The sequence below is a fragment of the Triturus cristatus genome, chromosome 6, assembly GCF_964204655.1.
Source record: "Triturus cristatus chromosome 6, aTriCri1.1, whole genome shotgun sequence".
NCBI classification, from domain to species: Eukaryota; Metazoa; Chordata; class Amphibia; order Caudata; family Salamandridae; genus Triturus; species Triturus cristatus.
In genome coordinates this window covers 100,316,885-100,340,268 of record NC_140589.1, presented here as the reverse complement: position 1 = coordinate 100,340,268, position 23,384 = coordinate 100,316,885, and the positions used below count along the sequence as shown (strand labels likewise).

The following is a 23,384-nucleotide window of genomic DNA, read 5'->3' as shown; positions in this document are numbered from 1 at the left end:
TTCATTTCTTAAAAGCCTATACTGTCAGGATGGCCGAGAGGTCTAAGGCGCTGTGTTTAGGCCACAGTCTCCTTTGGAGGCGTGGGTTTGAATCCCACTTCTGACGTTCCTTTTGGAGATTTAATCTCCTTTATCAGGTTAACATCTGATGGAAGTTGCATCTGTTGGTCTTCACTTGGCACGTTATTCCGTTCTCCTCTTGTCAAGAGAGATGGGGTTTCTCATATATTTAGGTTCTATAATGTCTTGCTGACAAAGCGCAATCCTTACCAAATGAGCATAGGACCCATGGAAGAGGTCATCTGGAAGAGTCATGCTCTTGTATGCCCTGGCCAGACGGGCCCTGCAAATTTGGAAGAATGCCATTCATCTGGTAGACAACTGGACTCCAGCACACTTACAGCAATTTCCTCAGGGCTTTGATCAGGGGCTGCTTAAATTTGCATACTCCACCCTATGTTGTGACTTTGAGATCCCTTGTTGAAATTGCTTTAGCCAGCCAAGAGGTGGCTATTGTCTCAATTTCAAAGCAGTTTTGAGCCGTTCAAGTGGCTGGTGAATAGCACTTTCTCTTTGTTCGCCTCAAAGTTCTAAAGAGTTCTCCATAGGTCCTGCTCTGTACAGATTGTTCAAAGATCTGTTGGAAGTGCATATAATAGGATAAATAAATTGAGGGCATTCCTTTTCAGTACCTCACCTGCATGGCTGTCTGGCCTCTGGAAGATGCTGGGAAAGCAAGTCAGGATGGCCGAGTGGTCTAAGGCGCTGCGTTCAGGTCGCAGTCTCCTCTGGAGGCGTGGGTTCAAATCCCACTTCTGACAGTCCTGTGTTTACTCTAATTATTTTCTTGAGAAATATGATCATTTCCCTCGCAGTGGCTTATAGGATTGTCTTCTTGGAAGAGTGCAGTGAGTTTTTTTCTTGCTCTAGCCACTATTGCCCTCAGCTCTGTGCATTTTTTGGTTCCTAATATCTTTCTCACCCTTTAGAAGAAAAAGCAGCATGGGGTCAGGATGGCCGAGTGGTCTAAGGCGCTGCGTTAAGGCCGCAGTCTCTCCTGGAGGCGTGGGTTTGAATCCCACTTCTGACAAAACTTGAATTCCATTTTCTCTCTCAGTTCCTTTAGAATCTCAGCTAAAAATTTGCAATGAAAATAATATCTGAATAAGTACCAAACTTCAGTTTCAACTGCAAATGCATTTGCCCTATTCTATCTTTAACGTTAATGTAATATTCTTCTAGCACTCGTGGTGTTTTATATTTCTTTTGTGGGGTACTTTAAAAATCTTTTTTATGAAAGAAATGGGTTACATTAAGTCTTGTGATGTTTTAGGTTTCCAATAAGGAGGTTTTAAATTTTATGTCACGTCATTTTCAGATGCTTCATTCAAGAGATGTTTCCACTATAGAATGCAGAGCAAGGGCCAAAATACAAGTGATAGAGCGAGTGAGTGAGAGAGAAGGAGTGTTGTGGAAGGAGAGAATGAAACAAAGACAGAGTGAGTGAACGGCAGGGAGGCATAGAAGAGTAGTCTAGTAGTGAAGGAGACCTGCTTTTCCCTGCTCTTGACCTCCCACCCATCCCCAAACAACCACAAACATACCTTCTGTGCAAAGTTGGCATGCAGAATTTCACGCCTCAGCAAGTGAGGGTGAGTCCCAGGCCAGGGGCTAAAGAGCAAAAGAGTGCCTGTGCTCAGACTTTCCCTGCTAGGGATAGTTTATCTGGAACAAGGCCTACTCTCTTGTATCCAGCAAGGATCTAGAAATCCTGCATGAATCTGCAAGGCACATTGGCAGCATAAATTTGCATAAACTGCCCCACCTATTGCCTTCCTACTTCCTGTGCTGTAGTTGTTTGTGTAGAGAGAGAGGTCGCAGGCAAGGAAATGTTGTTAGTCGGATACAGGACCCTAAATAGCTGGTGAGAGGTATGTGGTGTTCTAAAAGCATGAAAACTGTATACCTGTGAAATAAAGTGCTTTCGTATGTGTTCTTCTGTGTTTATTGTCCTGTGCATAAAGTTGCACCTTGTGTTTGAAGGTTTAAATTTTTTCAGGCATGCATTGAGGTAGACGTTTCTGAGTAACTTTTATTCATTTCTTAAAAGCATATACTGTCAGGATGGCCGAGAGGTCTAAGGCGCTGTGTTTAGGCCACAGTCTCCTTTGGAGGCGTGGGTTCGAATCCCACTTCTGACATGCCTTTTGGAGATTTAATCTCCTTTATCAGGTTAACATCTGATGGAAGTTGCATCTGTTGGTCTTCACTTGGCACGTTATTCCGTTCTCCTCTTGTCAAGAGAGATGGGGTTTCTCATATATTTAGGTTCTATAACGTCTTGCTGACAAAGCGCAATCCTTACCAAATGAGCATAGGACCCATGTAAGAGGTCATCTGGAAGAGTCATGCTCTTGTATGCCCTGGCCAGACGGGCCCAGCAAATTTGGAAGAATGCCATTCATCTGGTAGACAACTGGACTCCAGCACACTTACAGCAATTTCCTCAGGGCTTTGATCAGGGGCTGCTTAAATTTGCATACACCACCCTATGTTGTGACTTTGAGATCCCTTGTTGAAATTGCTTTAGCCAGCCAAGAGGTGGCTATTGTCTCAATTTCAAAGCAGCTTTGAGCCGTTCAAGTGGCTGGTGAATAGCACTTTCTCTTTGTTCGCCTCAAAGTTCTAAAGAGTTCTCCATAGGTCCTGCTCTGTACAGATTGTTCAAAGATCTGTTGGAAGTGCATATAATAGGATAAATAAATTGAGGGCATTCCTTTTCAGTACCTCACCTGCATGGCTGTCTGGCCTCTGGAATATGCTGGGAAAGCAAGTCAGGATGGCCGAGTGGTCTAAGGCGCTGCGTTCAGGTCGCAGTCTCCTCTGGAGGCGTGGGTTCAAATCCCACTTCTGACAGTCCTGTGTTTACTCTAATTTTTTTCTTGAGAAATATGATCATTTCCCTCGCAGTGGCTTATAGGATTGTCTTCTTGGAAGAGTGCAGTGAGTTTTTTTCTTGCTCTAGCCACTATTGGCCTAAGCTCTGTGCATTTTTTGGTTCCTAATATCTTTCTCACCCTTTAGATGAAAAAGCAGCATGGGGTCAGGATGGCTGAGTGGTCTAAGACGCTGCGTTAAGGCCGCAGTCTCTCCTGGAGGCGTGGGTTCGAATCCCACTTCTGACAAAACTTGAATTCCATTTTCTCTCTCAGTTCCTTTAGAATCTCAGCTAAAAATTGGCAATGTAAATAATATCTGAATAAGTACCAAACTTCAGTTTCAACTGCAAATGCATTTGCCCTATTCTCTCTTTAACGTTAATGTAATATTCTTCTAGCACTCGTGGTGTTTTATATTTCTTTTGTGGGGTACTTTAAAAATCTTTTTTATGAAAGAAATGGGTTACATTAAGTCTTGTGATGTTTTAGGTTTCCAATAAGGAGGTTTTAAATTTTATGTCACGTCATTTTCAGATGCTTCATTCAAGAGATGTTTCCACTATAGAATGCAGAGCAAGGGCAAAAATACAAGTGATAGAGCGAGTGAGTGAGAAGGAGTGTTGTGGAAGGAGAGAATGAAACAAAGACAGAGTGAGTGAACGGCAGGGAGGCATAGAAGAGTAGTCTAGTAGTGAAGGAGACCTGCTTTTCCCTGCTCTTGACCTCCCACCCATCCCCAAACAACCACAAACATACCTTCTGTGCAAAGTTGGTATGCACAATTTCACGCCTCAGCAAGTGAGGGTGAGTCCCAGGCCAGGGGCTAAAGAGCAAAAGAGTGCCTGTGCTCAGACTTTCCCTGCTAGGGATAGTTTATCTGGAACAAGGCCTACTCTCTTGTATCCAGCAAGGATCTGCAAGGTACATTGGCAGCATACATTTGCATAAACTGCCCCACCTATTGATTCCTATTTCCTGTGCTGTAGTTGTTTGTGTAGAGAGAGAGGTCGCAGGCAAGGAAATGTTGTGAGTCGGATACAGGACCCTAAATAGCTGGTGAGAGGTATGTGGTGTTCTAAAAGCATGAAAACTGTATACCTGTGAAATAAAGTGCTTTCGTATGTGTTCTTCTGTGTTTATTGTCCTGTGCATAAAGTTGCACCTTGTGTATGAAGGTTTAAATTATTTCAGGCTTGCATGGAGGTAGACGTTTCTGAGTAACTTTTATTCATTTCTTAAAAGCCTATACTGTCAGGATGGCCGAGAGGTTTATGGCGCTGTGTTTAGGCCACAGTCTCCTTTGGAGGCGTGGGTTCGAATCCCACTTCTGACATGCCTTTTGGAGATTTAATCTCCTTTATCAGGTTAACATCTGATGGAAGTTGCATCTGTTGGTCTTCACCTGGCACGTTATTCCGTTCTCCTCTTGTCAAGAGAGATGGGGTTTCTCATATATTTAGGTTCTATAACGTCTTGCTGACAAAGCGCAATCCTTACCAAATGAGCATAGGACCCATGTAAGAGGTCATCTGGAAGAGTCATGCTCTTGTATGCCCTGCCCAGACGGGCCCAGCAAATTTGGAAGAATGCCTTGCATCTGGTAGACAACTGGACTCCAGCACACTTACAGCAATTTCCTCAGGGCTTTGATCAGGGGCTGCTTAAATTTGCATACTCCACCCTATGTTGTGACTTTGAGATCCCTTGTTGAAATTGCTTTAGCCAGCCAAGAGGTGGCTATTGTCTCAATTTCAAAGCAGCTTTGAGCCGTTCAAGTGGCTGGTGAATAGCACTTTCTCTTTGTTCGCCTCAAAGTTCTAAAGAGTTCTCCATAGGTCCTGCTCTGTACAGATTGTTCAAAGATCTGTTGGAAGTGCATATAATAGGATAAATAAATTGAGGGCATTCCTTTTCAGTACCTCACCTGCATGGCTGTCTGGCCTCTGGAAGATGCTGGGAAAGCAAGTCAGGATGGCCGAGTGGTCTAAGGCGCTGCCTTCAGGTTGCAGTCTCCTCTGGAGGCGGGGGTTCAAATCCCACTTCTGACAGTCCTGTGTTTACTCTAATTTTTTTCTTGAGAAATATGATCATTTCCCTCGCAGTGGCTTATAGGATTGTCTTCTTGGAAGAGTGCAGTGAGTTTTTTTCTTGCTCTAGCCACTATTGCCCTAAGCTCTGTGCATTTTTTGGTTCCTAATATCTTTCTCACCCTTTAGATGCAAAAGCAGCATGGGGTCAGGATGGCCGAGTGGTCTAAGGCGCTGCGTTAAGGCCGCAGTCTCTCCTGGAGGCATGGGTTCAAATCCCACTTCTGACAAAACTTGAATTCCATTTTCTCTCTCAGTTCCTTTAGAATCTCAGCTAAAAATTGGCAATGTAAATAATATCTGAATAAGTACCACACTTCAGTTTCAACTGCAAATGCATTTGCCCTATTCTATCTTTAACGTTAATGTAATATTCTTCTAGCACTCGTGGTGTTTTATATTTGTTTTGTGGGGTACTTTAAAAATCTTTTTTATGACAGAAATGGGTTACATTAAGTCTTGTGATGTTTTAGGTTTCCAATAAGGAGGTTTTAAATTTTATGTCACGTCATTTTCAGATGCTTCATTCAAGAGATGTTTCCACTATAGAATGCAGAGCAAGGGCAAAAATACAAGTGATAGAGCGAGTGAGTGAGAAGGAGTGTTGTGGAAGGAGAGAATGAAACAAAGACAGAGTGAGTGAATGGCAGGGAGGCATAGAAGAGGAGTCTAGTAGTGAAGGAGACCTGCTTTTCCCTGCTCTTGACCTCCCACCCATCCCCCAAACAACCACAAACATACCTTCTGTGCAAAGTTGGTATGCAGAATTTCACGCCTCAGCAAGTGAGGGTGAGTCCCAGGCCAGGGGCTAAAGAGCAAAAGAGTGCCTGTGCTCAGACTTTCCCTGCTAGGGATAGTTTATCTGGAACAAGGCCTACTCTCTTGTATCCAGCAAGGATCTAGAAATCCTGCATGAATCTGCAAGGCACATTGGCAGCATAAATTTGCATAAACTGCCCCACCTATTGCCTTCCTACTTCCTGTGCTGTAGTTGTTTGTGTAGAGAGAGAGGTCGCAGGCAAGGAAATGTTGTGAGTCGGATACAGGACCCTAAATAGCTGGTGAGAGGTATGTGGTGTTCTAAAAGCATGAAAACTGTATACCTGTGAAATAAAGTGCTTTCGTATGTGTTCTTCTGTGTTTATTGTCCTGTGCATAAAGTTGCACCTTGTGTTTGAATGTTTAAATTATTTCAGGCTTGCATGGAGGTAGACGTTTCTGAGTAACGTTTATTCATTTCTTAAAAGCCTATACTGTCAGGATGGCCGAGAGGTCTAAGGCGCTGCGTTTAGGCCACAGTCTCCTTTGGAGGCGTGGGTTCGAATTCCACTTCTGACATGCCTTTTGGAGATTTAATCTCCTTTATCAGGTTAACATCTGATGGAAGTTGCATCTGTTGGTCTTCACTCTGGCACGTTATTCCGTTCTCCTCTTGTCAAGAGAGATGGGGTTTCTCATATATTTAGGTTCTATAACGTCTTGCTGACAAAGCGCAATCCTTACCAAATGAGCATAGGACCCATGTAAGAGGTCATCTGGAAGAGTCATGCTCTTGTATGCCCTGGCCAGACGGGCCCTGCAAATTTGGAAGAATGCCATGCATCTGGTAGACAACTGGACTCCAGCACACTTACAGCAATTTCCTCAGGGCTTTGATCAGTGGCTGCTTAAATTTGCATACTCCACCCTATGTTGTGACTTTGAGATCCCTTGTTGAAATTGCTTTAGCCAGCCAAGAGGTGGCTATTGTCTCAATTTCAAAGCAGCTTTGAGCCGTTCAAGTGGCTGGTGAATAGCACTTTCTCTTTGTTCGCCTCAAAGTTCTAAAGAGTTCTCCATAGGTCCTGCTCTGTACAGATTGTTCAAAGATCTGTTGGAAGTGCATATAATAGGATAAATAAATTGAGGGCATTCCTTTTCAGTACCTCACCTGCATGGCTGTCTGGCCTCTGGAATATGCTGGGAAAGCAAGTCAGGATGGCCGAGTGGTCTAAGGCGCTGCGTTCAGGTCGCAGTCTCCTCTGGAGGCGTGGGTTCAAATCCCATTTCTGACAGTCCTGTGTTTACCCTAATTATTTTCTTGAGAAATATGATCATTTCCCTCGCAGTGCCTTATAGGATTGTCTTCTTGGAAGAGTGCAGTGAGTTTTTTTCTTGCTCTAGCCACTATTGCCCTCATCTCTGTGCATTTTTTGGTTCCTAATATCTTTCTCACCCTTTAGATGCAAAAGCAGCATGGGGTCAGGATGGCCGAGTGGTCTAAGGCGCTGCGTTAAGGCCGCAGTCTCTCCTGGAGGCGTGGGTTCGAATCCCAGTTCTGACAAAACTTGAATTCAATTTTCTCTCTCAGTTCCTTTAGAATCTCAGCTAAAAATTGGCAATGTAAATAATATCTGAATAAGTACCAAACTTCAGTTTCAACTGCAAATGCATTTGCCCTATTCTATCTTTAACGTTAATGTAATATTCTTCTAGCACTCGTGGTGTTTTATATTTGTTTTGTGGGGTACTTTAAAAATCTTTTTTATGAAAGAAATGGGTTACATTAAGTCTTGTGATGTTTTAGGTTTCCAATAAGGAGGTTTTAAATTTTATGTCACGTCATTTTCAGATGCTTCATTCAAGAGATGTTTCCACTATAGAATGCAGAGCAAGGGCAAAAATACAAGTGATAGAGCGAGTGAGTGAGAAGGAGTGTTGTGGAAGGAGAGAATGAAACAAAGACAGAGTGAGTGAATGGCAGGGAGGCATAGAAGAGGAGTCTAGTAGTGAAGGAGACCTGCTTTTCCCTGCTCTTGACCTCCCACCCATCCCCAAACAACCACAAACATACCTTCTGTGCAAAGTTGGTATGCAGAATTTCACGCCTCAGCAAGTGAGGGTGAGTCCCAGGCCAGGGGCTAAAGAGCAAAAGAGTGCCTGTGCTCAGACTTTCCCTGCTAGGGATAGTTTATCTGGAACAAGGCCTACTCTCTTGTATCCAGCAAGGATCTAGAAATCCTGCATGAATCTGCAAGGCACATTGGTAGCATAAATTAGCATAAACTGCCCCACCTATTGCCTTCCTACTTCCTGTGCTGTAGTTGTTTGTGTAGAGAGAGAGGTCGCAGGCAAGGAAATGTTGTGAGTCGGATACAGGACCCTAAATAGCTGGTGAGAGGTATGTGGTGTTCTAAAAGCATGAAAACTGTATACCTGTGAAATAAAGTGCTTTCGTATGTGTTCTTCTGTGTTTATTGTCCTGTGCATAAAGTTGCACCTTGTGTTTGAAGGTTTAAATTATTTCAGGCTTGCATGGAGGTAGACGTTTCTGAGTAACTTTTATTCATTTCTTAAAAGCCTATACTGTCAGGATGGCCGAGAGGTCTAAGGCGCTGTGTTTAGGCCACAGTCTCCTTTGGAGGCGTGGGTTTGAATCCCACTTCTGACGTTCCTTTTGGAGATTTAATCTCCTTTATCAGGTTAACATCTGATGGAAGTTGCATCTGTTGGTCTTCACTTGGCACGTTATTCCGTTCTCCTCTTGTCAAGAGAGATGGGGTTTCTCATATATTTAGGTTCTATAATGTCTTGCTGACAAAGCGCAATCCTTACCAAATGAGCATAGGACCCATGGAAGAGGTCATCTGGAAGAGTCATGCTCTTGTATGCCCTGGCCAGACGGGCCCTGCAAATTTGGAAGAATGCCATTCATCTGGTAGACAACTGGACTCCAGCACACTTACAGCAATTTCCTCAGGGCTTTGATCAGGGGCTGCTTAAATTTGCATACTCCACCCTATGTTGTGACTTTGAGATCCCTTGTTGAAATTGCTTTAGCCAGCCAAGAGGTGGCTATTGTCTCAATTTCAAAGCAGTTTTGAGCCGTTCAAGTGGCTGGTGAATAGCACTTTCTCTTTGTTCGCCTCAAAGTTCTAAAGAGTTCTCCATAGGTCCTGCTCTGTACAGATTGTTCAAAGATCTGTTGGAAGTGCATATAATAGGATAAATAAATTGAGGGCATTCCTTTTCAGTACCTCACCTGCATGGCTGTCTGGCCTCTGGAAGATGCTGGGAAAGCAAGTCAGGATGGCCGAGTGGTCTAAGGCGCTGCGTTCAGGTCGCAGTCTCCTCTGGAGGCGTGGGTTCAAATCCCACTTCTGACAGTCCTGTGTTTACTCTAATTATTTTCTTGAGAAATATGATCATTTCCCTCGCAGTGGCTTATAGGATTGTCTTCTTGGAAGAGTGCAGTGAGTTTTTTTCTTGCTCTAGCCACTATTGCCCTCAGCTCTGTGCATTTTTTGGTTCCTAATATCTTTCTCACCCTTTAGAAGAAAAAGCAGCATGGGGTCAGGATGGCCGAGTGGTCTAAGGCGCTGCGTTAAGGCCGCAGTCTCTCCTGGAGGCGTGGGTTTGAATCCCACTTCTGACAAAACTTGAATTCCATTTTCTCTCTCAGTTCCTTTAGAATCTCAGCTAAAAATTTGCAATGAAAATAATATCTGAATAAGTACCAAACTTCAGTTTCAACTGCAAATGCATTTGCCCTATTCTATCTTTAACGTTAATGTAATATTCTTCTAGCACTCGTGGTGTTTTATATTTCTTTTGTGGGGTACTTTAAAAATCTTTTTTATGAAAGAAATGGGTTACATTAAGTCTTGTGATGTTTTAGGTTTCCAATAAGGAGGTTTTAAATTTTATGTCACGTCATTTTCAGATGCTTCATTCAAGAGATGTTTCCACTATAGAATGCAGAGCAAGGGCAAAAATACAAGTGATAGAGCGAGTGAGTGAGAGAGAAGGAGTGTTGTGGAAGGAGAGAATGAAACAAAGACAGAGTGAGTGAACGGCAGGGAGGCATAGAAGAGTAGTCTAGTAGTGAAGGAGACCTGCTTTTCCCTGCTCTTGACCTCCCACCCATCCCCAAACAACCACAAACATACCTTCTGTGCAAAGTTGGCATGCAGAATTTCACGCCTCAGCAAGTGAGGGTGAGTCCCAGGCCAGGGGCTAAAGAGCAAAAGAGTGCCTGTGCTCAGACTTTCCCTGCTAGGGATAGTTTATCTGGAACAAGGCCTACTCTCTTGTATCCAGCAAGGATCTAGAAATCCTGCATGAATCTGCAAGGCACATTGGCAGCATAAATTTGCATAAACTGCCCCACCTATTGCCTTCCTACTTCCTGTGCTGTAGTGGTTTGTGTAGAGAGAGAGGTCGCAGGCAAGGAAATGTTGTGAGTCGGATACAGGACCCTAAATAGCTGGTGAGAGGTATGTGGTGTTCTAAAAGCATGAAAACTGTATACCTGTGAAATAAAGTGCTTTCGTATGTGTTCTTCTGTGTTTATTGTCCTGTGCATAAAGTTGCACCTTGTGTTTGAAGGTTTAAATTTTTTCAGGCATGCATTGAGGTAGACGTTTCTGAGTAACTTTTATTCATTTCTTAAAAGCATATACTGTCAGGATGGCCGAGAGGTCTAAGGCGCTGTGTTTAGGCCACAGTCTCCTTTGGAGGCGTGGGTTCGAATCCCACTTCTGACATGCCTTTTGGAGATTTAATCTCCTTTATCAGGTTAACATCTGATGGAAGTTGCATCTGTTGGTCTTCACTTGGCACGTTATTCCGTTCTCCTCTTGTCAAGAGAGATGGGGTTTCTCATATATTTAGGTTCTATAACGTCTTGCTGACAAAGCGCAATCCTTACCAAATGAGCATAGGACCCATGTAAGAGGTCATCTGGAAGAGTCATGCTCTTGTATGCCCTGGCCAGACGGGCCCAGCAAATTTGGAAGAATGCCATTCATCTGGTAGACAACTGGACTCCAGCACACTTACAGCAATTTCCTCAGGGCTTTGATCAGGGGCTGCTTAAATTTGCATACACCACCCTATGTTGTGACTTTGAGATCCCTTGTTGAAATTGCTTTAGCCAGCCAAGAGGTGGCTATTGTCTCAATTTCAAAGCAGCTTTGAGCCGTTCAAGTGGCTGGTGAATAGCACTTTCTCTTTGTTCGCCTCAAAGTTCTAAAGAGTTCTCCATAGGTCCTGCTCTGTACAGATTGTTCAAAGATCTGTTGGAAGTGCATATAATAGGATAAATAAATTGAGGGCATTCCTTTTCAGTACCTCACCTGCATGGCTGTCTGGCCTCTGGAATATGCTGGGAAAGCAAGTCAGGATGGCCGAGTGGTCTAAGGCGCTGCGTTCAGGTCGCAGTCTCCTCTGGAGGCGTGGGTTCAAATCCCACTTCTGACAGTCCTGTGTTTACTCTAATTTTTTTCTTGAGAAATATGATCATTTCCCTCGCAGTGGCTTATAGGATTGTCTTCTTGGAAGAGTGCAGTGAGTTTTTTTCTTGCTCTAGCCACTATTGGCCTAAGCTCTGTGCATTTTTTGGTTCCTAATATCTTTCTCACCCTTTAGATGAAAAAGCAGCATGGGGTCAGGATGGCTGAGTGGTCTAAGACGCTGCGTTAAGGCCGCAGTCTCTCCTGGAGGCGTGGGTTCGAATCCCACTTCTGACAAAACTTGAATTCCATTTTCTCTCTCAGTTCCTTTAGAATCTCAGCTAAAAATTGGCAATGTAAATAATATCTGAATAAGTACCAAACTTCAGTTTCAACTGCAAATGCATTTGCCCTATTCTATCTTTAACGTTAATGTAATATTCTTCTAGCACTCGTGGTGTTTTATATTTCTTTTGTGGGGTACTTTAAAAATCTTTTTTATGAAAGAAATGGGTTACATTAAGTCTTGTGATGTTTTAGGTTTCCAATAAGGAGGTTTTAAATTTTATGTCACGTCATTTTCAGATGCTTCATTCAAGAGATGTTTCCACTATAGAATGCAGAGCAAGGGCAAAAATACAAGTGATAGAGCGAGTGAGTGAGAAGGAGTGTTGTGGAAGGAGAGAATGAAACAAAGACAGAGTGAGTGAACGGCAGGGAGGCATAGAAGAGTAGTCTAGTAGTGAAGGAGACCTGCTTTTCCCTGCTCTTGACCTCCCACCCATCCCCAAACAACCACAAACATACCTTCTGTGCAAAGTTGGTATGCACAATTTCACGCCTCAGCAAGTGAGGGTGAGTCCCAGGCCAGGGGCTAAAGAGCAAAAGAGTGCCTGTGCTCAGACTTTCCCTGCTAGGGATAGTTTATCTGGAACAAGGCCTACTCTCTTGTATCCAGCAAGGATCTGCAAGGTACATTGGCAGCATACATTTGCATAAACTGCCCCACCTATTGATTCCTATTTCCTGTGCTGTAGTTGTTTGTGTAGAGAGAGAGGTCGCAGGCAAGGAAATGTTGTGAGTCGGATACAGGACCCTAAATAGCTGGTGAGAGGTATGTGGTGTTCTAAAAGCATGAAAACTGTATACCTGTGAAATAAAGTGCTTTCGTATGTGTTCTTCTGTGTTTATTGTCCTGTGCATAAAGTTGCACCTTGTGTATGAAGGTTTAAATTATTTCAGGCTTGCATGGAGGTAGACGTTTCTGAGTAACTTTTATTCATTTCTTAAAAGCCTATACTGTCAGGATGGCCGAGAGGTTTATGGCGCTGTGTTTAGGCCACAGTCTCCTTTGGAGGCGTGGGTTCGAATCCCACTTCTGACATGCCTTTTGGAGATTTAATCTCCTTTATCAGGTTAACATCTGATGGAAGTTGCATCTGTTGGTCTTCACCTGGCACGTTATTCCGTTCTCCTCTTGTCAAGAGAGATGGGGTTTCTCATATATTTAGGTTCTATAACGTCTTGCTGACAAAGCGCAATCCTTACCAAATGAGCATAGGACCCATGTAAGAGGTCATCTGGAAGAGTCATGCTCTTGTATGCCCTGCCCAGACGGGCCCAGCAAATTTGGAAGAATGCCTTGCATCTGGTAGACAACTGGACTCCAGCACACTTACAGCAATTTCCTCAGGGCTTTGATCAGGGGCTGCTTAAATTTGCATACTCCACCCTATGTTGTGACTTTGAGATCCCTTGTTGAAATTGCTTTAGCCAGCCAAGAGGTGGCTATTGTCTCAATTTCAAAGCAGCTTTGAGCCGTTCAAGTGGCTGGTGAATAGCACTTTCTCTTTGTTCGCCTCAAAGTTCTAAAGAGTTCTCCATAGGTCCTGCTCTGTACAGATTGTTCAAAGATCTGTTGGAAGTGCATATAATAGGATAAATAAATTGAGGGCATTCCTTTTCAGTACCTCACCTGCATGGCTGTCTGGCCTCTGGAAGATGCTGGGAAAGCAAGTCAGGATGGCCGAGTGGTCTAAGGCGCTGCCTTCAGGTTGCAGTCTCCTCTGGAGGCGGGGGTTCAAATCCCACTTCTGACAGTCCTGTGTTTACTCTAATTTTTTTCTTGAGAAATATGATCATTTCCCTCGCAGTGGCTTATAGGATTGTCTTCTTGGAAGAGTGCAGTGAGTTTTTTTCTTGCTCTAGCCACTATTGCCCTAAGCTCTGTGCATTTTTTGGTTCCTAATATCTTTCTCACCCTTTAGATGCAAAAGCAGCATGGGGTCAGGATGGCCGAGTGGTCTAAGGCGCTGCGTTAAGGCCGCAGTCTCTCCTGGAGGCATGGGTTCAAATCCCACTTCTGACAAAACTTGAATTCCATTTTCTCTCTCAGTTCCTTTAGAATCTCAGCTAAAAATTGGCAATGTAAATAATATCTGAATAAGTACCACACTTCAGTTTCAACTGCAAATGCATTTGCCCTATTCTATCTTTAACGTTAATGTAATATTCTTCTAGCACTCGTGGTGTTTTATATTTGTTTTGTGGGGTACTTTAAAAATCTTTTTTATGAAAGAAATGGGTTACATTAAGTCTTGTGATGTTTTAGGTTTCCAATAAGGAGGTTTTAAATTTTATGTCACGTCATTTTCAGATGCTTCATTCAAGAGATGTTTCCACTATAGAATGCAGAGCAAGGGCAAAAATACAAGTGATAGAGCGAGTGAGTGAGAAGGAGTGTTGTGGAAGGAGAGAATGAAACAAAGACAGAGTGAGTGAATGGCAGGGAGGCATAGAAGAGGAGTCTAGTAGTGAAGGAGACCTGCTTTTCCCTGCTCTTGACCTCCCACCCATCCCCAAACAACCACAAACATACCTTCTGTGCAAAGTTGGTATGCAGAATTTCACGCCTCAGCAAGTGAGGGTGAGTCCCAGGCCAGGGGCTAAAGAGCAAAAGAGTGCCTGTGCTCAGACTTTCCCTGCTAGGGATAGTTTATCTGGAACAAGGCCTACTCTCTTGTATCCAGCAAGGATCTAGAAATCCTGCATGAATCTGCAAGGCACATTGGCAGCATAAATTTGCATAAACTGCCCCACCTATTGCCTTCCTACTTCCTGTGCTGTAGTTGTTTGTGTAGAGAGAGAGGTCGCAGGCAAGGAAATGTTGTGAGTCGGATACAGGACCCTAAATAGCTGGTGAGAGGTATGTGGTGTTCTAAAAGCATGAAAACTGTATACCTGTGAAATAAAGTGCTTTCGTATGTGTTCTTCTGTGTTTATTGTCCTGTGCATAAAGTTGCACCTTGTGTTTGAAGGTTTAAATTATTTCAGGCTTGCATGGAGGTAGACGTTTCTGAGTAACTTTTATTCATTTCTTAAAAGCCTATACTGTCAGGATGGCCGAGAGGTCTAAGGTGCTGTGTTTAGGCCACAGTCTCCTTTGGAGGCGTGGGTTTGAATCCCACTTCTGACATTCCTTTTGGAGATTTAATCTCCTTTATCAGGTTAACATCTGATGGAAGTTGCATCTGTTGGTCTTCACTTGGCACGTTATTCCGTTCTCCTCTTGTCAAGAGAGATGGGGTTTCTCATATATTTAGGTTCTATAATGTCTTGCTGACAAAGCGCAATCCTTACCAAATGAGCATAGGACCCATGTAAGAGGTCATCTGGAAGAGTCATGCTCTTGTATGCCCTGGCCAGACGGGCCCTGCAAATTTGGAAGAATGCCATTCATCTGGTAGACAACTGGACTCCAGCACACTTACAGCAATTTCCTCAGGGCTTTGATCAGGGGCTGCTTAAATTTGCATACTCCACCCTATGTTGTGACTTTGAGATCCCTTGTTGAAATTGCTTTAGCCAGCCAAGAGGTGGCTATTGTCTCAATTTCAAAGCAGTTTTGAGCCGTTCAAGTGGCTGGTGAATAGCACTTTCTCTTTGTTCGCCTCAAAGTTCTAAAGAGTTCTCCATAGGTCCTGCTCTGTACAGATTGTTCAAAGATCTGTTGGAAGTGCATATAATAGGATAAATAAATTGAGGGCATTCCTTTTCAGTACCTCACCTGCATGGCTGTCTGGCCTCTGGAAGATGCTGGGAAAGCAAGTCAGGATGGCCGAGTGGTCTAAGGTGCTGCGTTCAGGTCGCAGTCTCCTCTGGAGGCGTGGGTTCAAATCCCACTTCTGACAGTCCTGTGTTTACTCTAATTATTTTCTTGAGAAATATGATCATTTCCCTCGCAGTGGCTTATAGGATTGTCTTCTTGGAAGAGTGCAGTGAGTTTTTTTCTTGCTCTAGCCACTATTGCCCTCAGCTCTGTGCATTTTTTGGTTCCTAATATCTTTCTCACCCTTTAGATGAAAAAGCAGCATGGGGTCAGGATGGCCGAGTGGTCTAAGGCGCTGCGTTAAGGCCGCAGTCTCTCCTGGAGGCGTGGGTTCGAATCCCACTTCTGACAAAACTTGAATTCCATTTTCTCTCTCAGTTCCTTTAGAATCTCAGCTAAAAATTTGCAATGAAAATAATATCTGAATAAGTACCAAACTTCAGTTTCAACTGCAAATGCATTTGCCCTATTCTATCTTTAACGTTAATGTAATATTCTTCTAGCACTCGTGGTGTTTTATATTTCTTTTGTGGGGTACTTTAAAAATCTTTTTTATGAAAGAAATGGGTTACATTAAGTCTTGTGATGTTTTAGGTTTCCAATAAGGAGGTTTTAAATTTTATGTCACGTCATTTTCAGATGCTTCATTCAAGAGATGTTTCCACTATAGAATGCAGAGCAAGGGCAAAAATACAAGTGATAGAGCGAGTGAGTGAGAGAGAAGGAGTGTTGTGGAAGGAGAGAATGAAACAAAGACAGAGTGAGTGAACGGCAGGGAGGCATAGAAGAGTAGTCTAGTAGTGAAGGAGACCTGCTTTTCCCTGCTCTTGACCTCCCACCCATCCCCAAACAACAACAAACATACCTTCTGTGCAAAGTTGGTATGCAGAATTTCACGCCTCAGCAAGTGAGGGTGAGTCCCAGGCCAGGGGCTAAAGAGCAAAAGAGTGCCTGTGCTCAGACTTTCCCTGCTAGGGATAGTTTATCTGGAACAAGGCCTACTCTCTTGTATCCAGCAAGGATCTAGAAATCCTGCATGAATCTGCAAGGCACATTGGCAGCATAAATTTGCATAAACTGCCCCACCTATTGCCTTCCTACTTCCTGTGCTGTTGTTGTTTGTGTAGAGAGAGAGGTCGCAGGCAAGGAAATGTTGTTAGTCGGATACAGGACCCTAAATAGCTGGTGAGAGGTATGTGGTGTTCTAAAAGCATGAAAACTGTATACCTGTGAAATAAAGTGCTTTCGTATGTGCTCTTCTGTGTTTATTGTCCTGTGCATAAAGTTGCACCTTGTGTTTGAAGGTTTAAATTTTTTCAGGCATGCATTGAGGTAGACGTTTCTGAGTAACTTTTATTCATTTCTTAAAAGCATATACTGTCAGGATGGCCGAGAGGTCTAAGGCGCTGTGTTTAGGCCACAGTCTCCTTTGGAGGCGTGGGTTCGAATTCCACTTCTGACATGCCTTTTGGAGATTTAATCTCCTTTATCAGGTTAACATCTGATGGAAGTTGCATCTGTTGGTCTTCACTTGGCACGTTATTCCGTTCTCCTCTTGTCAAGAGAGATGGGGTTTCTCATATATTTAGGTTCTATAACGTCTTGCTGACAAAGCGCAATCCTTACCAAATGAGCATAGGACCCATGTAAGAGGTCATCTGGAAGAGTCATGCTCTTGTATGCCCTGGCCAGACGGGCCCAGCAAATTTGGAAGAATGCCATTCATCTGGTAGACAACTGGACTCCAGCACACTTACAGCAATTTCCTCAGGGCTTTGATCAGGGGCTGCTTAAATTTGCATACTCCACCCTATGTTTTGACTTTGAGATCCCTTGTTGAAATTGCTTTAGCCAGCCAAGAGGTGGCTATTGTCTCAATTTCAAAGCAGCTTTGAGCCGTTCAAGTGGCTGGTGAATAGCACTTTCTCTTTGTTCGCCTCAAAGTTCTAAAGAGTTCTCCATAGGTCCTGCTCTGTACAGATTGTTCAAAGATCTGTTGGAAGTGCATATAATAGGATAAATAAATTGAGGGCATTCCTTTTCAGTACCTCACCTGCATGGCTGTCTGGCCTCTGGAATATGCTGGGAAAGCAAGTCAGGATGGCTGAGTGGTCTAAGGCGCTGCCTTCAGGTCGCAGTCTCCTCTGGAGGCGGGGGTTCAAATCCCACTTCTGACAGTCCTGTGTTTACTCTAATTTTTTTCTTGAGAAATATGATCATTTCCCTCGCAGTGGCTTATAGGATTGTCTTCTTGGAAGAGTGCAGTGAGTTTTTTTCTTGCTCTAGCCACTATTGGCCTAAGCTCTGTGCATTTTTTGGTTCCCAATATCTTTCTCACCCTTTAGATGAAAAAGCAGCATGGGGTCAGGATGGCTGAGTGGTCTAAGGCGCTGCGTTAAGGCCGCAGTCTCTCCTGGAGGCGTGGGTTCGAATCCCACTTCTGACAAAACTTGAATTCCATTTTCTCTCTCAGTTCCTTTAGAATCTCAGCTAAAAATTGGCAATGTAAATAATATCTGAATAAGTACCAAACTTCAGTTTCAACTGCAAATGCATTTGCCCTATTCTATCTTTAACGTTAATGTAATATTCTTCTAGCACTCGTGGTGTTTTATATTTCTTTTGTGGGGTACTTTAAAAATCTTTTTTATGAAAGAAATGGGTTACATTAAGTCTTGTGATGTTTTAGGTTTCTAATAAGGAGGTTTTAAATTTTATGTCACGTCATTTTCAGATGCTTCATTCAAGAGATGTTTCCACTATAGAATGCAGAGCAAGGGCAAAAATACAAGTGATAGAGCGAGTGAGTGAGAAGGAGTGTTGTGGAAGGAGAGAATGAAACAAAGACAGAGTGAGTGAACGGCAGGGAGGCATAGAAGAGTAGTCTAGTAGTGAAGGAGACCTGCTTTTCCCTGCTCTTGACCTCCCACCCATCCCCAAACAACCACAAACATACCTTCTGTGCAAAGTTGGTATGCAGAATTTCACGCCTCAGCAAGTGAGGGTGAGTCCCAGGCCAGGGGCTAAAGAGCAAAAGAGTGCCTGTGCTCAGACTTTCCCTGCTAGGGATAGTTTATCTGGAACAAGGCCTACTCTCTTGTATCCAGCAAGGATCTGCAAGGTACATTGGCAGCATACATTTGCATAAACTGCCCCACCTATTGATTCCTACTTCCTGTGCTGTAGTTGTTTGTGTAGAGAGAGAGGTCGCAGGCAAGGAAATGTTGTGAGTCGGATACAGGACCCTAAATAGCTGGTGAGAGGTATGTGGTGTTCTAAAAGCATGAAAACTGTATACCTGTGAAATAAAGTGCTTTCGTATGTGTTCTTCTGTGTTTATTGTCCTGTGCATAAAGTTGCACCTTGTGTTTGAAGGTTTAAATTATTTCAGGCTTGCATGGAGGTAGACGTTTCTGAGTAACTTTTATTCATTTCTTAAAAGCCTATACTGTCAGGATGGCCGAGAGGTTTATGGCGCTGTGTTTAGGCCACAGTCTCCTTTGGAGGCGTGGGTTCGAATCCCACTTCTGACATGCCTTTTGGAGATTTAATCTCCTTTATCAGGTTAACATCTGATGGAAGTTGCATCTGTTGGTCTTCACCTGGCACGTTATTCCGTTCTCCTCTTGTCAAGAGAGATGGGGTTTCTCATATATTTAGGTTCTATAACGTCTTGCTGACAAAGCGCAATCCTTACCAAATGAGCATAGGACCCATGTAAGAGGTCATCTGGAAGAGTCATGCTCTTGTATGCCCTGCCCACACGGGCCCAGCAAATTTGGAAGAATGCCTTGCATCTGGTAGACAACTGGACTCCAGCACACTTACAGCAATTTCCTCAGGGCTTTGATCAGGGGCTGCTTAAATTTGCATACTCCACCCTATGTTGTGACTTTGAGATCCCTTGTTGAAATTGCTTTAGCCAGCCAAGAGGTGGCTATTGTCTCAATTTCAAAGCAGCTTTGAGCCGTTCAAGTGGCTGGTGAATAGCACTTTCTCTTTGTTCGCCTCAAAGTTCTAAAGAGTTCTCCATAGGTCCTGCTCTGTACAGATTGTTCAAAGATCTGTTGGAAGTGCATATAATAGGATAAATAAATTGAGGGCATTCCTTTTCAGTACCTCACCTGCATGGCTGTCTGGCCTCTGGAAGATGCTGGGAAAGCAAGTCAGGATGGCCGAGTGGTCTAAGGCGCTGCCTTCAGGTTGCAGTCTCCTCTGGAGGCGGGGGTTCAAATCCCACTTCTGACAGTCCTGTGTTTACTCTAATTTTTTTCTTGAGAAATATGATCATTTCCCTCGCAGTGGCTTATAGGATTGTCTTCTTGGAAGAGTGCAGTGAGTTTTTTTCTTGCTCTAGCCACTATTGGCCTAAGCTCTGTGCATTTTTTGGTTCCTAATATCTTTCTCACCCTTTAGATGAAAAAGCAGCATGGGGTCAGGATGGCCGAGTGGTCTAAGGCGCTGCGTTAAGGCCGCAGTCTCTCCTGGAGGCGTGGGTTCGAATCCCACTTCTGACAAAACTTGAATTCCATTTTCTCTCTCAGTTCCTTTAGAATCTCAGCTAAAAATTGGCAATGTAAATAATATCTGAATAAGTACCAAACTTCAGTTTCAACTGCAAATGCATTTGCCCTATTCTATCTTTAACGTTAATGTAATATTCTTCTAGCACTCGTGGTGTTTTATATTTCTTTTGTGGGGTACTTTAAAAATCTTTTTTATGAAAGAAATGGGTTACATTAAGTCTTGTGAAGTTTTAGGTTTCCAATAAGGAGGTTTTAAATTTTATGTCACGTCATTTTCAGATGCTTCATTCAAGAGATGTTTCCACTATAGAATGCAGAGCAAGGGCAAAAATACAAGTGATAGAGCGAGTGAGTGAGAAGGAGTGTTGTGGAAGGAGAGAATGAAACAAAGACAGAGTGAGTGAATGGCAGGGAGGCATAGAAGAGGAGTCTAGTAGTGAAGAAGACCTGCTTTTCCCTGCTCTTGACCTCCTACCCATCCCCAAACAACCACAAACATACCTTCTGTGCAAAGTTGGTATGCAGAATGTCACGCCTCAGCAAGTGAGGGTGAGTCCCAGGCCAGGGGCTAAAGAGCAAAAGAGTGCCTGTGCTCAGACTTTCCCTGCTAGGGATAGTTTATCTGGAACAAGGTCTACTCTCTTGTATCCAGCAAGGATCTAGAAATCCTGCATGAATCTGCAAGGCACATTGGCAGCATAAATTTGCATAAACTGCCCCACCTATTGCCTTCCTACTTCCTGTGCTGTAGTTGTTTGTGTAGAGAGAGAGGTCGCAGGCAAGGAAATTTTGTGAGTCGGATACAGGACCCTAAATAGCTGGTGAGAGGTATGTGGTGTTCTAAAAGCATGAAAACTGTATACCTGTGAAATAAAGTGCTTTCGTATGTGTTCTTCTGTGTTTATTGTCCTGTGCATAAAGTTGCACCTTGTGTTTGAAGGTTTAAATTATTTCAGGCTTGCATGGAGGTAGACGTTTCTGAGTAACTTTTATTCATTTCTTAAAAGCCTAAACTGTCAGGATGGCCGAGAGGTCTAAGGTGCTGTGTTTAGGCCACAGTCTCCTTTGGAGGCGTGGGTTCGAATCCCACTTCTGACATGCCTTTTGGAGATTTAATCTCCTTTATCAGGTTAACATCTGATGGAAGTTGCATCTGTTGGTCTTCACCTGGCACGTTATTCCGTTCTCCTCTTGTCAAGAGAGATGGGGTTTCTCATATATTTAGGTTCTATAACGTCTTGCTGATAAAGCGCAATCCTTACCAAATGAGCATAGGACCCATGTAAGAGGTCATCTGGAAGAGTCATGCTCTTGTATGCCCTGGCCAGACGGGCCCTGCAAATTTGGAAGAATGCCATTCATCTGGTAGACAACTGGACTCCAGCACACTTACAGCAATTTCCTCAGGGCTTTGATCAGGGGCTGCTTAAATTTGCATACTCCACCCTATGTTGTGACTTTGAGATCCCTTGTTGAAATTGCTTTAGCCAGCCAAGAGGTGGCTATTGTCTCAATTTCAAAGCAGCTTTGAGCCGTTCAAGTGGCTGGTGAATAGCACTTTCTCTTTGTTCGCGTCAAAGTTCTAAAGAGTTCTCCATAGGTCCTGCTCTGTACAGATTGTTCAAAGATCTGTTGGAAGTGCATATAATAGGATAAATAAATTGAGGGCATTCCTTTTCACTACCTCACCTGCATGGCTGTCTGGCCTCTGGAAGATGTTGGGAAAGGAAGTCAGGATGGCCGGGTGGTCTAATGCGCTGCGTTCAGGTCGCAGTCTCCTCTGGAGGCGTGGGTTCAAATCCCACTTCTGATAGTCCTGTGTTTACTCTACTTTTTTTCTTGAGAAATATGATCATTTCCCTCGCAGTGCCTTATAGGATTGTCTTCTTGGAAGAGTGCAGTGAGTTTTTTTCTTGCTCTAGCCACTATTGGCCTAAGCTATGTGCATTTTTTGGTTCCTCATATCTTTCTCACCCTTTAGATGAAAAAGCAGCATGGGGTCAGGATGGCCGAGTGGTCTAAGGCGCTGAGTTAAGGCCGCAGTCTCTCCTGGAGGCGTGGGTTCGAATCCCACTTCTGACAAAACTTGAATTCCATTTTCTCTCTCAGTTCCTTTAGAATCTCAGCTAAAAATTGGCAATGTAAATAATATCTGAATAAGTACCAAACTTCAGTTTCAACTGCAAATGCATTTGCCCTATTCTATCTTTAACGTTAATGTTATATTCTTCTAGCACTCGTGGTGTTTTATATTTGTTTTGTGGGGTACTTTAAAAATCTTTTTTATGAAAGAAATGGGTTACATTAAGTCTTGTGATGTTTTAGGTTTCCAATAAGGAGGTTTTAAATTTTATGTCACGTCATTTTCAGATGCTTCATTCAAGAGATGTTTCCACTATAGAATGCAGAGCAAGGGCAAAAATACAAGTGATAGAGCGAGTGAGTGAGAAGGAGTGTTGTGGAAGGAGAGAATGAAACAAAGACAGAGTGAGTGAATGGCAGGGAGGCATAGAAGAGGAGTCTAGTAGTGAAGGAGACCTGCTTTTCCCTGCTCTTGACCTCCCACCCATCCCCAAACAACCACAAACATACCTTCTGGTTAAAGTTGGTATGCAGAATTTCACGCCTCAGCAAGTGAGGGTGAGTCCCAGGCCAGGGGCTAAAGAGCAAAAGAGTGCCTGTGCTCAGACTTTCCCTGCTAGGGATAGTTTATCTGGAACAAGGCCTACTCTCTTGTATCCAGCAAGGATCTAGAAATCCTGCATGAATCTGCAAGGCACATTGGCAGCATAAATTTGCATAAACTGCCCCACCTATTGCCTTCCTACTTCCTGTGCTGTAGTTGTTTGTGTAGAGAGAGAGGTCGCAGGCAAGGAAATGTTGTGAGTCGGATACAGGACCCTAAATAGCTGGTGAGAGGTATGTGGTGTTCTAAAAGCATGAAAACTGTATACCTGTGAAATAAAGTGCCTTCGTATATGTTCTTCTGTGTTTATTGTCCTGTGCATAAAGTTGCACCTTGTGTTTGAAGGTTTAAATTATTTCAGGCTTGCATGGAGGTAGACGTTTCTGAGTAACTTTTATTCATTTCTTAAAACCCTATACTGTCAGGATGGCCGAGAGGTCTAAGGCGCTGTGTTTAGGCCACCGTCTCCTTTGGAGGCGTGGGTTCGAATCCCACTTCTGACATGCCTTTTGGAGATTTAATCTCCTTTATCAGGTTAACATCTGATGGAAGTTGCATCTGTTGGTCTTCACTTCGCACGTTATTCCGTTCTCCTCTTGTCAAGAGAGATGGGGTTTCTCATATATTTAGGTTCTATAACGTCTTGCTGACAAAGCGCAATCCTTACCAAATGAGCATAGGACCCATGTAAGAGGTCATCTGGAATAGTCATGCTCTTGTATGCCCTGGCCAGACGGGCCCTGCAAATTTGGAAGAATGCCATGCATCTGGTAGACAACTGGACTCCAGCACACTTACAGCAATTTCCTTAGGGCTTTGATCAGGG

At 43.5% G+C, this 23,384-nt stretch overlaps 23 non-coding genes across 23 annotated transcripts; all 23 read left to right on the top strand.

Moving 5' to 3' along the window:
* The first annotated feature begins 23 nt into the window (after positions 1–23).
* TRNAL-UAG (transfer RNA leucine (anticodon UAG)) lies at positions 24–106 on the top strand. The gene has a single exon. It is a non-coding gene; the product is annotated as a tRNA-Leu (tRNA).
* Positions 107–738: 632 nt separating this feature from the next.
* On the top strand, positions 739–821 carry TRNAL-CAG (transfer RNA leucine (anticodon CAG)). Its single transcript has one exon. It is a non-coding gene; the product is annotated as a tRNA-Leu (tRNA).
* Positions 822–1,007: 186 nt separating this feature from the next.
* TRNAL-AAG (transfer RNA leucine (anticodon AAG)) lies at positions 1,008–1,090 on the top strand. Its single transcript has one exon. It is a non-coding gene; the product is annotated as a tRNA-Leu (tRNA).
* Positions 1,091–2,118: 1,028 nt separating this feature from the next.
* Positions 2,119–2,201, top strand: TRNAL-UAG (transfer RNA leucine (anticodon UAG)). The gene has a single exon. It is a non-coding gene; the product is annotated as a tRNA-Leu (tRNA).
* Positions 2,202–2,833: 632 nt separating this feature from the next.
* On the top strand, positions 2,834–2,916 carry TRNAL-CAG (transfer RNA leucine (anticodon CAG)). Its single transcript has one exon. It is a non-coding gene; the product is annotated as a tRNA-Leu (tRNA).
* A 1,273-nt stretch (positions 2,917–4,189) lies between these two features.
* TRNAL-UAG (transfer RNA leucine (anticodon UAG)) lies at positions 4,190–4,272 on the top strand. The gene has a single exon. It is a non-coding gene; the product is annotated as a tRNA-Leu (tRNA).
* Positions 4,273–5,173: 901 nt separating this feature from the next.
* Positions 5,174–5,256, top strand: TRNAL-AAG (transfer RNA leucine (anticodon AAG)). Its single transcript has one exon. It is a non-coding gene; the product is annotated as a tRNA-Leu (tRNA).
* A 1,741-nt stretch (positions 5,257–6,997) lies between these two features.
* Positions 6,998–7,080, top strand: TRNAL-CAG (transfer RNA leucine (anticodon CAG)). Its single transcript has one exon. It is a non-coding gene; the product is annotated as a tRNA-Leu (tRNA).
* Positions 7,081–8,373: 1,293 nt separating this feature from the next.
* TRNAL-UAG (transfer RNA leucine (anticodon UAG)) lies at positions 8,374–8,456 on the top strand. Its single transcript has one exon. It is a non-coding gene; the product is annotated as a tRNA-Leu (tRNA).
* A 632-nt stretch (positions 8,457–9,088) lies between these two features.
* Positions 9,089–9,171, top strand: TRNAL-CAG (transfer RNA leucine (anticodon CAG)). Its single transcript has one exon. It is a non-coding gene; the product is annotated as a tRNA-Leu (tRNA).
* A 186-nt stretch (positions 9,172–9,357) lies between these two features.
* Positions 9,358–9,440, top strand: TRNAL-AAG (transfer RNA leucine (anticodon AAG)). Its single transcript has one exon. It is a non-coding gene; the product is annotated as a tRNA-Leu (tRNA).
* A 1,028-nt stretch (positions 9,441–10,468) lies between these two features.
* TRNAL-UAG (transfer RNA leucine (anticodon UAG)) lies at positions 10,469–10,551 on the top strand. Its single transcript has one exon. It is a non-coding gene; the product is annotated as a tRNA-Leu (tRNA).
* Positions 10,552–11,183: 632 nt separating this feature from the next.
* Positions 11,184–11,266, top strand: TRNAL-CAG (transfer RNA leucine (anticodon CAG)). The gene has a single exon. It is a non-coding gene; the product is annotated as a tRNA-Leu (tRNA).
* A 1,273-nt stretch (positions 11,267–12,539) lies between these two features.
* On the top strand, positions 12,540–12,622 carry TRNAL-UAG (transfer RNA leucine (anticodon UAG)). Its single transcript has one exon. It is a non-coding gene; the product is annotated as a tRNA-Leu (tRNA).
* A 901-nt stretch (positions 12,623–13,523) lies between these two features.
* Positions 13,524–13,606, top strand: TRNAL-AAG (transfer RNA leucine (anticodon AAG)). Its single transcript has one exon. It is a non-coding gene; the product is annotated as a tRNA-Leu (tRNA).
* Positions 13,607–15,345: 1,739 nt separating this feature from the next.
* TRNAL-CAG (transfer RNA leucine (anticodon CAG)) lies at positions 15,346–15,428 on the top strand. The gene has a single exon. It is a non-coding gene; the product is annotated as a tRNA-Leu (tRNA).
* A 186-nt stretch (positions 15,429–15,614) lies between these two features.
* TRNAL-AAG (transfer RNA leucine (anticodon AAG)) lies at positions 15,615–15,697 on the top strand. Its single transcript has one exon. It is a non-coding gene; the product is annotated as a tRNA-Leu (tRNA).
* Positions 15,698–17,709: 2,012 nt separating this feature from the next.
* On the top strand, positions 17,710–17,792 carry TRNAL-AAG (transfer RNA leucine (anticodon AAG)). Its single transcript has one exon. It is a non-coding gene; the product is annotated as a tRNA-Leu (tRNA).
* Positions 17,793–18,796: 1,004 nt separating this feature from the next.
* On the top strand, positions 18,797–18,879 carry TRNAL-UAG (transfer RNA leucine (anticodon UAG)). The gene has a single exon. It is a non-coding gene; the product is annotated as a tRNA-Leu (tRNA).
* Positions 18,880–19,780: 901 nt separating this feature from the next.
* Positions 19,781–19,863, top strand: TRNAL-AAG (transfer RNA leucine (anticodon AAG)). Its single transcript has one exon. It is a non-coding gene; the product is annotated as a tRNA-Leu (tRNA).
* Positions 19,864–20,887: 1,024 nt separating this feature from the next.
* On the top strand, positions 20,888–20,970 carry TRNAL-UAG (transfer RNA leucine (anticodon UAG)). Its single transcript has one exon. It is a non-coding gene; the product is annotated as a tRNA-Leu (tRNA).
* Positions 20,971–21,871: 901 nt separating this feature from the next.
* Positions 21,872–21,954, top strand: TRNAL-AAG (transfer RNA leucine (anticodon AAG)). Its single transcript has one exon. It is a non-coding gene; the product is annotated as a tRNA-Leu (tRNA).
* Positions 21,955–22,978: 1,024 nt separating this feature from the next.
* TRNAL-UAG (transfer RNA leucine (anticodon UAG)) lies at positions 22,979–23,061 on the top strand. The gene has a single exon. It is a non-coding gene; the product is annotated as a tRNA-Leu (tRNA).
* Positions 23,062–23,384: the final 323 nt, after the last annotated feature.